Genomic DNA, 17,135 nt, shown 5'->3' on the forward strand with positions numbered 1-17,135 from the left:
GAAACAAAAATTGTTTCTCTCGCCGTATAGGAGGAATTTTCTTGAAAAAATTAGGGTTAATAGAATGAGGAGGTTTACAAGTTTAGAAAAATTTACGAGTTTTTGTATTCAAAACTTTTTAAGATATCTCGAAAAAACTGTTTTTTGTTCTCCGTCTGTTAAATTTGCGTTTTCAATTTTTTTGTTTTAACCCCTAAAACGCTACGCTTTAGTAATAAAATTAGTTTCAGATGATTTGCAATTCATTTTTCTACAATATAATGTCATTTAATTTTTCCGTGCCTTCTTAAATAATTTTAAATAATTAAATGTAACGATGACCCTATTGCAGGGAAATGGAAACACTTTGTTTATATTCCCTGTCTGAGTGGTTGCATTTTTTTTGCAAGTATTTGACGTAATTCATTTAAAAAAATGTAAATCATCATGTTAACACAACTATAATACTTGTATTTGCTGTTTGGGATTTATTAAAAAAATCATGTTGCTTAATGGTTTTTTTTAAATTAAATTATTTAAATATTTTAAACTAAATTACGATCTACTTTAAGCATATTTTAAAAATCTGTAAATCGCATTGTACCTATTGGTAAAATTTGATCACACTAGCAGTTGTGGCTGCTGAGATATCGTGATTTTCATTTTATATGGGTATAAAGAAGGTTCCTTATGGGAAAACCCACGTTGCAATTGCGTCGACACACCGTTTCAATTGCCCTGCTACCATGGCAATTGAAACACTCGAAGCAACCTCAGTTTTTTACAATTTATTACTATTAAAATTAATCTTTTTTCATTAAAAAAAATATCGTTTAGTAGCTGAGATAATAGGCTACAATTCTCTATAATTTTTATATTAAATTTTTCAGTTTTTTTTTCAAGAAATACAAAAAACCAAAAAGTGTATCAATTGCCCCCATTCTCCCCTAGACTCATTTCATCCGTGTTTGACACCTCCCAAACTGCCGCCGCATCATTGAAGACGTCCTCGTCTTTTCAGAAACTTCAAATCAAAAAGCCGTCGGTGCTATTCGGCGGATTTATCTTAAGCAGGACGGGCTTCCGCCCAAACCCTGGTCTTCTGTCCGCCATCAGCGAGTTCCCAGCCCCTTAAAACGTCAGTGAAATGAGGGCATTCCACGGCCAGTGCCAACAAGTTGGACATTTCTCTGCCAACGTAGCAGTGGCACTTTCACCTCTTGACCCCCTGTTAAAGAAATGTTTTCAGTGGGAGTGGACGACGCAACATCAATCCGCATTCTTAGCAGCACATGCGACATTATCAGCTTCCGCCGAACTATCCTTCTACGATCCAGCACTGCCTACGGTCCTCCAAGGCGACGCTTCCCGCCTCCGCGGACCCGGATTCATCCTCCGCCAACAGAACCACAACTAGGAATGGAAAGTAATCCAGGCCAGGTCTCGTTTCCTCTCTGAAGCCGAGTCACGATATGCCATGATAGAGTTGGAATGCCTGGGAGCCGCATGGGCCATGCAAAAATGTCGGCCATTCCTTGAGGGCTTCCCGACATTCCAACTCATCACCGACCACCGCCCGCTAGTCCCGACTGATGACGAGCAGCGGCTCCCTACTTATTGTTTCCTACTTAAGAGTTGCCAGGATCTCTTACATGGCTTTGGATACTTAAATTCCGCCCATACTTACACGAGATTTCCTACTAAAAAAACCTGTTTCATGTAAGAATGTTGTAAGTAGTTAAGTAGGCTCAATAAAGGGTCTAGCCTACTTAAAATTCATTCGCACACTTTTTTTTCTATAGGGCAATTATATAATCTTTAGTCAAAAATTCAGCAAATGACTTCTATCATATCAAAATTTGTTGTGGTAATTAAGGTATGTCCATAAATGGGGTTCAGAAATGAAAAAATATGCTGTAGACTACGGGATTCGAACATCAGACCTTTTGAATCTTGATCCGATGCTTTACCACTGAGCTACACTCGATGATAAATTATTTGCAAACATAACGTCAAATACTATAAAGGCCTGTTGGGTGATAGAAAAATTTTTGGAAAAATATTTAAGAAATGGTATCATTTGATTTTACGTGCTGAAATTCTGTAATCAAACACCACCGATTGATAAAATTTTTGAAGTTTATAGTTATAATTTGAATAAATTTATACTAATATTAATTTGATTAAATTAAATGTCTTTTTCTTAGTTGAAATAGAAAAAGACAGAAAGAATAATGTTCAATTATCTACCGAAAATCATTACCTTTTTTAACAGTGCAACATTATAAACTTCCCGGTATTCCTGTGATGGAATTTGATGTGTTCAAAAAAAGTTGCTGGATTTTCAATTGACAGTTCATGAATAGTGTTTGATCATCAAAATTCGTCAGAGTTACAAGATACTTGCAATTTTAACGACTTTGATTTAGTCAACCTGCTTTACTGTGCAAGGTACTTAACTAAAGAACTTATATGGTATAAAAAGTACTTAAATTTGGGGAAACGATACTTAATTTTGATGCAGCTTTTAAATGTAAGTATTAAAAATGGGTAAAGTATGTTTCGCAAAACTTGAATAAAGATACTTGAATTAAAGCATACTTATTTCGAATGTTTCATACTTAAAATGCCATTTCCCATCTTATTTATAATTGGGATGGTAAGTGTAAGTAGCATAACCACATATAAGTATTTGCAATTTACAGTAAGTGACTTGGGAACTCGTTTTAAGTAAGAAAATTGCAAATTTAGTAGATTTTCGACCTACTTAATCAATCAGTAGGAAATTTCCTACTGAAATACTTACATTAAAGTAGGTTACCGCTGCTGTGTAACGATTACAACCTGGACAAACGGAAAAATCCATGGATCCTTCGCCTACGTTAAAAATGCAGCGCTACGCCTTCCACGCCAGTTGGGTCCCCGGGAAAGCAAACGCTATCGCCGACGCACTCTCCCGTGCCCCAATTGATTCTGCCTTCCCAGCAGACGAATTTGGAGAGGGTCCTACTTCATTTGCAACCAGAGTACGCATCAACCTTATCAGTGCGGTTACCGGATCTGACGCCAACACTACCGACCCCCTCCTCGCAAAGGTAGCAGCCACCGTGACAATCGACCCAGTCATGATCGCTCTACGTGCAATTATGATTCAAACCGGCTTCCCGAACGAGAAGTGCAACTTACCACTGCCCCTTCGCCCATTCTGGTGTGTAAGGAGCGAACTGGCGATCGACAAAGATGATCGACTGATCGCCGTCGGCGCCCGAGTTTTCGTTTCTGAAACCATCCGCCACAACGTTCTCCAAAAACTTCTGATACACCAAGGCACAACAAAGCTGCGCCAGCGTGCCCGACAAAAAATGTACTGGCCGTCAATGGACAATCACATTGTAACCGTGGCCCGTACCTGCCCACCATGCGCTGAGTATCTCCCATCACACCCACCGGAACCGCTATTACCCCATCAGAAAGCATCCCGTATTTTTGAATTCATCCACGCAGACTTCGATAGCCACAATGGTCGGGATTTTCTCATCTTGGCATACCAGTTCAGCGGGTGGCCACAAGTTTTCCCTTTCTCCGACAAAAACACGTCCGCGCGCAAAGCCGTCGACGCCGTCCGTTCATTCTTTCTTTCGGCGCGGGAGCCCCCGTTAAATTTTGGTCAGACGGTGGAACCCAGTTTACATCCGATGCGTTTACTTCATTCCTGCGTGACTGGGAAATAGGCCATGGCACCTCTTCCGCCGGATACCCGCAGTCGAACGAATATGCGGAAGTCACAGTCAAGAGTATGAACAAGTTAATCCACGGGTCCTGGACAGCTGGATCCTTTGATGCCGAAAAATTCAACAAGGGGCTCCTTCACTACCGTAACGCGCCTATCTCCGGTTGAGCTACACCGGCACAGCTGGTCTTCAACCGGCCAGTTCGAGATTTCCTGCCGGCACAGCGTCGCGCTTTTGCTCCAGAATGGCTAAAGGCAGCCACCAATCTTGGAACAGCGTGTCCGTCGAGCACAATTTCTCCACACAGCCCATTTAAACAAAATGGCCATACCGCTGCCACCGCTCGCTATAGGAGATCATGTAGCCATCCAGCATCACATCTCAAAGCGCTGAACCACTCCCGGCGTGATAGTCGAGATCCGACCGTTCCGCGACTATTTAATCAAAAACGCCAGCCAGCCGCCTATTTTGCCGTAATCGGTGCTTCATACGCCGCTGCTACATGAAGTCAGCCCCAACCACAGCCGCTCATGGTATACCATCCAACAACTTACCCTCGACCAGAATCACCCCAGATGCAGCAAGAAATGCCCAACCGCAACAGGACCCACACTCTCAATTTCTGATTCCTACTTTTTCACTGCTTTTGGCTACCATTTGGTAGCGAAATGAAACATGCTACTTTTTGGTAGAAACTGCTACCATTTGGACGGAAAACCGTCGATTTTTAAAAAATAGGGTAAAGTAGATCCTCTACCATCTGCCTACCATTTGCAATGGTAGACTAGTCTACCATTGACAAAAACGGAAAAAAAGAAAAGACTTCGGCGTGGGATCGAACACGGAAAGACATATTACTGAAGTTCGCAGTCAACCGCCTTAACCACTCAGCTATTTTAACATGTAATTGTTGAAACATTTTCCTGACTATTTCGAGGATTCAGTTAAGAACTTAGAAAAAATTCTGACTGAAAACTAAAGTATGTTTACATTTAAGACATTTGAGTATTTGTTAATAATAAAATCCTACTTTTAATAATTATATATTAATTTTAAACTATAATTTCTATCTTTTTCATTTTTAATCGCTAATTTAACACAAATATTTCAAAATAACAAAGGAAATGTTAATGTTCAATAACAAATTTAAAAAGCCAAAGTGAAAATAGTTGTATAAAGTCAAATAAAATATGACAAATTTAAAAAGGGGAAGTAAAATTAACCTGTAAGTCATCAGAAGAAAGTTTGTTTGCTTCCCAAGTTTTGTTTTGTTATATTCCAACAAAAAGTGCATATTTACTTGGGAATCGTCTCTCCATTTTTGTTGTGATTTTGCGTTTTCGTCTGCTTATTCTTACTTTATGGTAGGCACGCATTTGTCTACCATATGGTAAGTCATCTTCCATTCCCCTACTAGCTAAAAGTAAACAAAATTTTCTACCATTTCTCTACCTTTTTCGTTCTACTACGCATGGTGGCCGAAAAGTAGGAAAAAGGTAGAAATCAAAAATTGAGAGTGTATTTAAGAATGTAAGTACACTTAAAAACGAAAAAAAGACAGTCTTCGGTGGCGATTGAATACTGTACATTTATGCGACATCAGCATCGCTAGTCAGCCGCTCTAACCACATCAGCTATACACTCATATAAATTATTCTTTATTTTTCTATATTTATTAGGGTTTCGAATGAGAACTTAGAAAAAGTTTTTGTTTCCTCAAAAAAATGTGAGATAATTGAGAAATATGAGTGTGTGAGGTAACGTATAGGCGATGGAAAATTAAAATATAAGTATGAAAGCACTTGCTTTTCCATAAAAAACTAAATGAAAAGTTTTTGTCTTACAAATATTAAAGTACATAAATAAAAATAAAGTACTTTGACTTATGGCACTTTTTTTTAAGAACTTAATTCCTTTAAAAACACTTATCTAAAAACTTACTATTTTTTTAAGTATATTCAATGTGATAAGTATAATCATTTTAGTTTAAGTATGGTAAAAACGAATAAAAGTTTGTTATTTTCTTATTTCAGTACGCTAAAATCCCTACTTAAATTTTGAAGTACTGTTCAGTGCACAGAAAAAACTTAAATGGCGAAAAATAAGTACTCTTCAACCGCTGTGTATGATTGAAGATAGCAAAAAGACTATCACTCACCTCACTTCTCGATTAATCACTGAAGAAACACTGAAAAAGGTACATGAAGGAACAGATGAAGCTGATGCAGCTTTCTTCAAAAGAAAAGGTATTCGACCGCCATCACAATCAAGAAGGAGAGGAGCAGTGATTCGGTGAAACAAAGAACACAAGCGGAACAGTGGAAGTGAAGTTAGTAGACCTTAGCATGGTCAATGGGGATATTGTAAACCTACGTGCGACTAACCCCGAAGATAAATGTTGGAGAAAAAAAATACCAAAAGGGAAGAAAAGACGCGGAAAGGGCATCACTAGGTGCAAACTAACCAAGATCCAATCACCATAAACAAGATGATACAAGCTATCCGGAAGAGGACTACTCTTTCATGTCATCCATTTTCTCACAGGATTTCAAAAAGTGGTATGCGGACTCGGGAGCAATCCGACATATGTCGGGCAAAAGAGAGAGTTGAACGAGAACTCTCATGCTGTCCAAATTGGGTTATGGTCAGTTCGAGGAAAATGAAAGGATAACAATCCTTTTTATGTTGTTGGAATTAGAGAAATACGCATTCGATGCCTAGTTGAAAATACCTGGCATAATGGTGCCCTTTCAGATGTTCTTTTTGTTCCCAACATAGCCCACATAGCAACGGGTTATCTTTATGACATCCAAAGGATGTCCGGTTGTCTCGAGGGGGGATGTCCTAAGGATGTCTTTAAAATAATGTTTAAGACTCCTTCGTTTCGTCCAAATGTCCGGGACTAGTACTATCTTTAAGACGTCTATCAAGACAGTTTGAGGACAACTTTAATTTGTCTTTTGGATGTATGAAAGACAACTTTAGATCGTCTTTTTGATTACTTAAAGATATTTTTTGAACATCTTAAAGATTTCCAAAAGACATCTCAATGATATCTTTCTGATTTCTTAAAGATATCCTGAAGCCATCTTTCTGACTTCCTGAAGACATCTTTAGGTCATCTTTTTAAATCACCAAAGATATTTTTTGGACATCTTAAAGATTTCCTAAAGACATCTGAATGATATCTTTCTGATTTCTTAAAGATATCCTGAAGCCATCTTTCTGACTTCCTGAAGACATCTTTAGGTCATCTTTCTAAATCACCAAAGATATTTTTTGGACATCTTAAAGATTTCCTAAAGACATCTGAATGATATCTTTCTGATTTCTTAAAGATATCCTGAAGCCATCTTTCTGACTTCCTGAAGACATCTTTAGGTCATCTTTCTAAATCACCAAAGATATTTTTTGGACATCTTAAAGATTTCCTAAAGACATCTGAATGATATCTTTCTGATTTCTTAAAGATATCCTGAAGCCATCTTTCTGACTTCCTGAAGACATCTTTAGGTCATCTTTCTAAATCACCAAAGATATTTTTTGGACATCTTAAAGATTTCCTAAAGACATCTGAATGATATCTTTCTGACTTCTTAAAGATATCCCGATGCCATATTTCTGACTTCCTGAAGACATCTTTAGGTAATCTTTCTGAATCACCAAAGACATTTTTTGGACATCTTAAAGATTTCCTAATGACATCTGAATGCTATCTCTTTGACTTCTTGAAGATATAACGATGCCATCTTTTTGAATTCCTGATATAAGTGCTCCCTACAAGAGATCTTAAAGACATCTCTATATAGTCCTAAATTGCCTTGTCCATAACTATCCCTTAGAGGACATCTTAAAGGCATCTCTATATAGTCCTTAATTGCTGTGTCCATAACTATCCCTTAGAGGACATCTTTAAGACATCTTTATATAATCCTTAATTGCTTTCTCCATAAGTGTCCCTTAGAGGACATCTTAAAGACATCTCTATGTAGTCCTAAATTGCTTTGTCCATAAGTATCCGCGACAGGACATCTTAAAGACATCTCTAAGTAGTCCTTAATTGCTTTAAAAAGATCCTTCAACGTCAAATGAAGTTAAAGTATATATAACTATATATATATATATTATAGTATTGTATAGTTAAGTATATAGTGAAGTAAGTATTTTATCTTTTAATTAGTTACTTTATTCAACTGATATATTTATCAGCATTGTCATGTTTAAGGTCCATTTAATTTTTGAGACTCCCTCTAGCGGATAGTTACATAGAAAATTTTTAAAAAAGTGGCGTCATCGCACATCAGATCGAGTCTAGCGCCAGACTACCCCTGAACAAGGAAGAACAATCTCCATCGACCAGTAGGTAATTCCGATGTGGCCAACTCTTGTCCACCAACAAGAGTTACACGGCTTCGGTTTTATACTGGGAAGAGTACGCGGACTATATACAAGAAGGGGGTGGGAGGTCTTGACTTTTACATCGAGACCCACCTTCCGTATATAGAGACCAACGTGCATTGTTCCTGATTTCATACTCACTTTCCCCGAGATTCGAACTCGGGCCCTCTAACATGGTAAGCGTACTCGTTAACCCACCATCTGTGAGGGTACATTTACTATCGTACAAGGAATAGAGTTAAATGTTTTTAAATAAACCATAAATAAACCATTGATAAATGAAAATTATAGAAATAAAAATCTTGTACAAGGAATAGATTTGAATGTTTTTGTAAGTAAGTTTCTGTAAAACGACGAAATCAAAGTGCTGAAAAAAAGTGCCGAAACGGGTTGCAACCCATGTTGGGTATTAATATTGTAAATACAAATACAAAGAATTTTATTTCTATAAAGTATCCCCGGCAGGACATCTGAAAGACATCATTTTCTAGTCTTTTTTTGTCTTATCCCAATAGTAGGCCTGACGGGACATCTTAAAGACATCCTTTTCTAATCTTTTTTTGTCTTGTCCCAATAGTAGGCCTGATGGGACATCTTAAAGACATCTTTTTTTTGTCAGTCATGTCCCTGTCCCAAAGTATCCCCGACAAGACATCCAAAAGACATCTTTTTTTGGTCTGGCATGCCCTTGTCCTAAAGTATTCCCGGCAGGACATATTAAAGACATCCTTTTCTAGTCTTTTTTTGTCTTGTCCCAATAGTAGGCCTGACGGGACATCTTAAAGACATCTTTTTTTTGTCAGTCATGTCCCTGTCCCAAAGTATCCCCGACAAGACATCCAAAAGACATCTTTTTTTTGTCTGGCATGCCCTTGTCCTAAAGAATCCCCGGCAGGACGTCTTTAAGCCATCCATTTTTAGTCTTCTTTTGTCTTCAAAGTCTCAAAAGTAGGCCTGACGGGACATCTTAAAGCCATCTTTTTTTTGTCAGGCATGTCCTTGTACCAAAATATCCCTAACAAGACATCCTAAGGACATCTTTTTTTAGTCCGGGATGTCTTTTGGACTACCGGATATCCTTGGGATGTCTTAAAGATTACCCGTTGCTATGTGGGAGGTGCTAACTTTTTCTCAATTGTTAGCGCAACACGACGAGGATACAAGACGATATTTGAGTATAACAATGTCATTTTAACAAAAAAGGGAAAGACCGTTATGACAGGAAAAAGCGCAATGCAGAACCTGCATTTTTTTGTGTTTTTTTAACTGGGCTCAGCTCCTATGGTGGAGTACTGCCCGGAATGTATTTGCCGATAAAAAAGACGATTATTTACAGAAAACACAGTTAGTCAGAAAAAACATTGTCAGAACCGATCGAGGTTGTGATATTTTTTAAACTGGATTTAAGGGCAAGTATATTAAGTTAGGAAAAATCGTTGGCTTGGATACAGGGCTGATTTATTTTTTACAAATTTAATTTTTTTATTTGGAAACTGGGCCTGCTTACGCCATACTGATCAGGTGACAATGGCAAATTCTAGTACGGCCTGCAGAGCCTTCCCGGCTTGGTTGAACCTTCCAGACCGCCAGCCGACAGCCTCCGGTATAGGGCTGTTCGACATCTCTTTCACATTTGATTTCATCGCGTAGCATTTGACGGCCGATTCTGTCTATGCATGTATTTTGTTATTGTGCGAAATATGAATAAATTTAAAAGTTTCGCTGAAAAAGTTTGTGTTTCGTTTCTCTTTATTCATCATTTTGTTTTTTGTGTTAGTTTAAAACTATGTCGTGTTCCGACTATGCAAATGGACTCGTAAGTGATGCGAAAACTCGTTTTAAGACTCGCAAAAATGTAGTTTTACTTTAAGATACCTTGGCCTTCATCAATACAACTTGGGTTGCGAGAGTAATTGCCATGAACTCTCTAACCCAGCCATCTCTAATAGCCTGCTGCGATTCAGAAGAAATACCCTTGTATGCACTAAGGGCCTCCAAGTGGTTTTGATAACTTTTGATTTCGACCAAAGAGATGAATATGTCTGGAGGAGAAATTTTGGGAACATTTATGCAACATCTAATCCGTGTTTCCACATAGAATTGGGAATTTAATAGGAACACTCACTATTTAACAATTTTAACTTATCTAAGTAATGAGGTTTTGCATCACTTACGAGTCCATTTGCATACTCGGAAAACTAAATAATTTTACACTAACACAAAAAACAAAACGATGAATAACGTGAAACGAAACACTAACTTTTTCAGCGAAACTTTTAAATTTATTCATATTTCCCACTATAACAAAATACTGTCGCAGCAGACAGAATCGGCCATCGAATGCTGCGTTGCGCGATAAAATCAAATGCGAAAAAAGATGTCGAACAGCCCTATAGCCTCATCCGCATAGAATGCCTTGGTCACAGTTACAGTATGCTAAGATAATAGTTCTTGGGTGTTGGGAGTGAGAATTTTGGGAACGAAGAAGAGATAGTAAAAAAAGAATCAAGAGATTTGCAAGCGAAGGCGCTTTGTACTGGTGATGAAGGTACTCATTGCTTTCCAAAGATCTTGGACTGTGGGTATGATAGCTAGACTTGGTGGCCAATCGACTAGATTTGCTTGGCAAATATACTTGAAAACGATGCGAGGCTGGAAAAACAAAGGACAGTGAAATCAAAAGCGTTCCGTGGTTTCAACCAGCTGACCACATGCACATGCAGGGGAAATCGAAAATTTGAAGCGGAATTGGTGAAAGCTTAGAATTGAGTGTCCCGAAACAATTTGACTAACCTGGCCTGATGGAGAGTGGCTTGACATAGCTTCCGCAGCTTTCACGTCTGGGAAGAAAGACCGCATAGTCGACCCGAATGCCAATTTTGCCCATTCCCGATTCCATAACTCTAGAATCTGTTGGCGGATTTCGTTTCGTGCGTTGGATCTGGATGGGAGAAAGTTCTCTGAGGAGCCGCCACTTCTTACTTCTGGGCAAGTACCTCCTCTAGAGAAAGGCATACTAGGCAACGAATTTGTACTACTGCCGATCAGTAGAAAAGTTTTCTAAAAAAGAACGAAAGCCTACTTCAACTACTGCTAGAGATTCAAGGTTAGAAATCTGTAAGCTGAACAGTTTGCAAAGTAGTCGAGTGAATGAGAATGATGATGTAGATGACGATACTAGTTCTACCTGTGTGCTGTGTGTACTTCGAATCAGTTGTTTTAACTTTTTTTAGGGCCCGTTGAACCGTGATTTATATAGTTTGTGGCTCATCGACATACGTGGGGAGTGTTACGTATTCAACTTCCAGGATACCTTGGTGATCTGTGGAAAGCACGGAACACCGGTTCGAGTTAGGAGTGCAGCTGAGGTCGATGAAAATACGTTTTACCTTCGGCACGCAAGGATACAGAGAGATGTTGTTGTCGAGTCGGACTGATTCAAAAATATTTGACCACGGGGGAACCTTGGTGGAAGAGGACAGTGCAGTGGCTTCGAACTTGGGCGATGTGTTACTCTCCGGGAAATGCTTCAGCAGCCATTTGAGGGAAGAACTAGAGAACACGCCTATGTTACTTGTCCTACATCTAAGAATCTTGGTGATCTCTGCGACTCGTACATCCAAGGGAATAACATTTGCTAGAACAAGTAGTGCACCAGTTGATACTGTCTTAAAAGATTTTGTGATCAATTTTAAAAACGTACGTTGACATGTTCTGATTGTTTTAATTCTGCACTTAGTATTAAGGAACGGAGCCCATAGGGAACAACCATACAACAAGATTGCCTATATCGATGAGAGGTAGAGGTAGCGCACGCGTGTTCTTTTCAAACCCCAAGTAGAACGTAATAGGCATTTCATGATTGTAAAAATGCTTTGTTAGCCGCTGTGGCCTTATTGGAAAAATGTGATGACCACTTCAAACGGCATTCTAGGGTAAAACCTAAATACTGAGTGGTTTTAGAAGGGGGGACGTCAGTGCCATTAATGCTAAGGCTGAGAGCAGAGCAATCTACATTTTTGCCATGAAATAACATAAACACGGTTTTCAAGGCATTTAAGTTCAATTTCTTTCCGAGACACTTGGATGTGACATTGTCGCACTAAAGTTGTAAGATTCGAGTGGCTAGTACAGGGTCTTTGTGTGAAGTAGCGATCGTTAGATCGTCTGCGTAACCCAAGATCAGGTGAGAGAAAGGAAAAGATAGCCTTAAAACATCGTCGATCAAAACCACCCATAAGAACGGCGACAGTACTCCACCTTGTGGGCAACCGAGATTAACTGCGTGTGCCAAATTTGTACGGTTACGTGAGAGTAGAGCAATACGACTAGACAGAAAGCTCAAAACCATACGCGTTAGATAAAGTGGGCATTTACGTTCAATAAGCGAGGAAAGAATTGCTGGATGCCATGCGGCGTCAAAAGCACTGTTTATGTCTAAAAAGGCACAGGCGGCGTATCGTTTGTGGTCATTGGCTTCTTCAATGTAGGAGACGAGGGTATGTTCTGCCGATTCCGTCAACTTTCCGTCCATGAAACCGTGTTGGTCCGAACTGATCCATTCGTTATTAGGCGCAAACCATTGCAGCTGACACAAAATTTTTTTCTCTAAGACCTTTGCGAAGTTGTTTATGATTCTAATTGGGCGGAAACTGTTGAGGTCGTTGTACGGTTCTTTGTTTGGCTTTCCAATAATGACAATCCAGGCCCTTTTCCAGCACTGCGGGAACAATTCTAATTTAAAACAAGCGTTCATGATGTAAAGAAGAGGCAGTTTTATGAATGGAAAACATTCTTTAATGATCGTTGGGGTTACTCCATCTTCACCGGGTGCGGCTTTGGGATTTAGAAATTCTACAGCGGCTTGAAGTTCCCTTTCTGTAACTGGTGGGGAATGATTAGAGCTACCTGTAGCGATATAGGTTTCAACATCGGAAACCATAGTTGTGTGCATGGGAAGTGATGTTTGTTCTTTCGGAAAGAAGTGTGCTACAAATCTCTCCAGGATAGAATGAGGTTCCGTAACCAAAGCGCCATTAATCGCTAGGGTGGTAGGTAGTCGCACGCTGGCAGTTTTTCCCGATAGCGTTTTAGTGCCGAGAAGAGCTCTTTTCCTGTCGGATTTTTCTTGCATAATTGTTGCCATACTAGCCTTTTAGCCCGGCGTAACTCCCTCTGATAATTAGCTTTGGAGGTCGAATAATGGACTTTGTTTTTGTATGTTTTCTCGCGAGACCAGAGTTTGAAAGCTCGTCCTGCCCGGTTGCGCAAAGCCCACAGCTATTTGCTCCACCATGGCATACTACGAGGTGAAACTGTATAGTCTCGATGTACAGAACTGCGAGCTGCCTGGATTATGCAATTTGTAAGGTTTTTTATGAGCATTTCTACATCAGTCTTTACAGGGAAGGGGGTGGGAGGTAAAGAGACTTCATGCTTGTTACCAGGGTTTCTCGAAAACATTCCATATCAATGCGTGATATGTGCGGAACTCTGTGTGAGGACTTGGCTGAAGACGGTCTGTCGGAACTGTATGAAAGAGCGCGTGATATTTCAAAATATATATACGGGTGATCGGACTTAGAGGGAATAGTTGGGAAAAACCATCGAGGCGCTAAAATCTTTTCTCCCGCAAGCGTTATATCGAGGAAAGATGTACCGGCAGGGACGAAGTCCAATTGTGCGACAGGGCGATTTAAAAGGCTGAGGTTGTGATTGAAGATGAGCGATTCGATTTCTGAGCCATTTTTATTTGTGATTTTGCTATTCCACAGTTTGCTCATGGCATTTGAATCAACGGCAACGATTGACGATGTAGTGAGTAGCTCGCTAAGATCAGAGGGAAAAAGCGCCGAGGTGTCCGGACAGGAGGGTCTAAGGTACACTGAAATGAAGCGAAAAGTACCATGCGTGGTTGACAAATCCACAGCAGCGACGTGGTTTTGGCAGCTACGATCAGCCGCATGACAAGATTCCGCTAAGGCTAGTTTTACGAGAATTGTTGCCCCGTATGCGTGTAGCGTGTTCGTATGTAAGGGCGTGAAAAACAACATAGCCGGGAGGGATGTACATGTTAGTTGGGGACTTGGGATTTTTTGCAAATGGTTACTCAATTAGGATGACATCTAAATTATTTTCTAAGATCACTTCAGCCAAGGAAGCTAAGTCGACCTTAGAATGACGCAGATTGACCTAGAGGCAAGTGAAGAGGCGGTTGAGGGAAGGCCGGATGGAGCACATCAATCTCTTTCAATTCGGCGGCAATACGGGCTCTGTATCTTGCCACTTCTTTCATCTGGATTTGACAAAATCGATCGCCAGACTGATGATTTCCAGAACAATTGGCGCATTTTCTCTCCTGACTATTGCATTCTCTGGTGAGATGGGTACCGGCACATTTACCGCAATTGGTTTTTTTGGCCCGACAGGAGGCTTTTACGTGGCCATATCTTTGGCAGAAAAAACAGCGACGGACCTCTCGATCCAGCATCATTTCAACCACGCGTGCGGAAGTATTGAAAAAATCGACCTCTCCCACAAGCAGTACCGAATCTCTAGTTGCCTTACAATAAAAGAGAATTTTTACGTAACCCCTAGACGAGTCAGGTTTGGCATACAGTTGACTCACTGACTAAACTTTTCCCTTAAGGGCATAATTTCTAACCATTTATTCGTCTTTTAAAGTGGGTAGATAGTTTCGGTCTATGCAGAGTGCAACCGCAGGGTACAATTTGGAAGGACGAGAAACAGAATTAAAGATACTTTTATGGGTTTGTCCCTATTTGGATTTCAGGATGGATTTCGTGCGTTCCAGGTCCGCCGGGTCATTGAGTCGGACATAGATGTTGTTGTCCGTTTGTCTGACCGATGATGGAACAGGGCCACCCGCACTGGATTCTAGCAGTTTTTCCATTTCAGCCAGAGAAATTTGGTCGGCTGGTGCTGCACCAGCTGCAAAGCTGGCCACTAGTACCAGGGCTTGCTGTACCTTAGTTGCTTGAGCGTAGGATGGTTTGCCCGCTTGATGCAGATCCTGATGGAATGGAAAAACGGGAGGACATGAGTGCTGACGGACGAACTGGTCAGTCATTGCGTCCGCAAAGGCCAGCTTAACATCAACTAAATTGGCTTCGAGCTGGATGACCCGTTCCTGCTGAAGTTTAATATACTCGATTGCAGCTAGGAGTTTCCCGACTATTTTCTTCTTGTTCAGCGAGTAAAGAAATGTGAGATCTTTATCCTCCATGATGCTGGAAAGGTCTTCATAACGGATTTTTTTGTGGTTTAATTTGATCTTCTTCGAGTCTGCTGTCCACAAACACTGAGTATGTGAAACAAGAGCTAAAATTTTGACGTACGTTTTGGGAACAGACGACTATCAACACATGCAGAACCTGTATCTTCTCAATATTGGAGTGAATTCCAACAATGTTATTGCATATGACCATGCTATGATGTCTACAATTGCGGCTTCTCTTAAGATCTGGCACCAATGCTAAGGACACGTCAGCAATGCAACCACCCCTCTCTAAAAAGGGGTGTTTAGAAAACGGTAGACAAAATTTGTCTAGCGCGTTTTCTTTACAAACTGTTCTGAAAAAAGCAAATAATTTGTATTGAAAAGAGGTTGGCCGTTCAACCGCCTTCATAATCCCCCTGAAGGTCACTTCTCTTGCACTCCAAGGGAAAAAAACGCCTCCTATCGTTTACTTTTCGCGAACGCCAGACACCTTCATAGAGCGACCGCTCATTACTGAAAACAAACTTGAGAAATCAGCCCTCCTTTTTCCAACTTCTATCCCATGACCTTCAAGGCTACTACAATTAGATCTTAGGTTAAGCTAATGTTTGAGTGTGTTTGAAGCAACTGCATGTTAAAATATAAAACGTAATATTTAAAACATTTAAAAATTATCCCCAAAAGTATTCTCGTAATATTTAAAACATTTAAATATTGTATTCAAAAATATTCTATCAGCCATCGTAGGACGTAGATTACGGCAATACTTCAGTTCTAATATTGTGTAATGATGTGTCACAGTAGTAGAAGACATTCTTACAAATCTGAACGGTCAGGGTTCGAATCTTGTAGATGTAGTTGCGTATAAAGATAAATCAATTGATGTTCTCTTTATGCGCTAAAGGTATTTAATTTATAGACAATTAAGTGTTCCTAAATATCTCTTTCGGAAATACATTCAAAACGACCTTGAAAGCAATATTAAGGAACAAATTCCTTTTGTTTAGCCTTTAAAATTGAGGGGCATATCGGTTGCCTAGGTAAAACGGGGAATGGCATAGGGGCATTTACCCGCCACACCACAAGACACTGTGTCTATATATTTTAGACACAATGTCTCGGAGTTACTAAGTTTACAAAAATGTCTAGATAAAAATAGACAATCGTCTACCTTTTCTAGACATCTCTTTTTAGAGAGTAGGATGGCAAAGGGTGCTATCACTGTCAGACTGAAAATAGCGCCATGTGACTCAAAAGAAAAATTTTGTGAAGGGTGTATCTAGGTAAACAACATAAATTACCATTTCCAACGAAAGGTAGAACCCGAACTACTAGAATCGCTCAAATCGTCCGCTCTGATGTCGTTGGTCCCATGAAGACATCATCAAATTCTTCAAAGTCTTTATACTTCACCATTTTCAAGGAAGGTTTTTCAGGTTACCGAGTAATTTTCAACCACTTTTTTTTTTTTTTTTGGTTCCGAGCTATGCAAAAGTGTCCTCATCAGAGGGAGAAGGATATGATGAGCCCATGACATTCAATGAAAAAATGTCGTCACAATTCTCTAAACAATGGAAAATTGCAATGGAAGAAGAAAACTAATCACTCGTTGAAAATCAGACATGGGTATACTATCAGATTTGACAATCGGTCACCAGGCAATAAAAAGCAAATGGATATACAAAATAAAACCTAAAGTGGATTGACAGATTGACCGATTTAAGACCCGCCTTTGTCGCAAGAGGCTTCTCACAGCGAGAGGAATTCGATTATGCCGAAACCTATTC

General features: G+C 39.8%; 1 protein-coding gene and 1 pseudogene across 1 annotated transcript in view; both read right to left on the reverse strand.

Moving 5' to 3' along the window:
* Positions 1–17,135, reverse strand: part of LOC116935273 (N-acetylneuraminate 9-O-acetyltransferase) — a 56,759-nt gene that overhangs the window by 20,042 nt on the left and 19,582 nt on the right. The gene's annotated exons all lie outside the window — the stretch shown is intronic.
* LOC123477362 lies at positions 14,776–16,878 on the reverse strand (annotated as a pseudogene).

Source organism: Daphnia magna, unplaced genomic scaffold, assembly GCF_020631705.1.
Source record: "Daphnia magna isolate NIES unplaced genomic scaffold, ASM2063170v1.1 Dm_contigs021, whole genome shotgun sequence".
NCBI classification, from domain to species: Eukaryota; Metazoa; Arthropoda; class Branchiopoda; order Diplostraca; family Daphniidae; genus Daphnia; species Daphnia magna.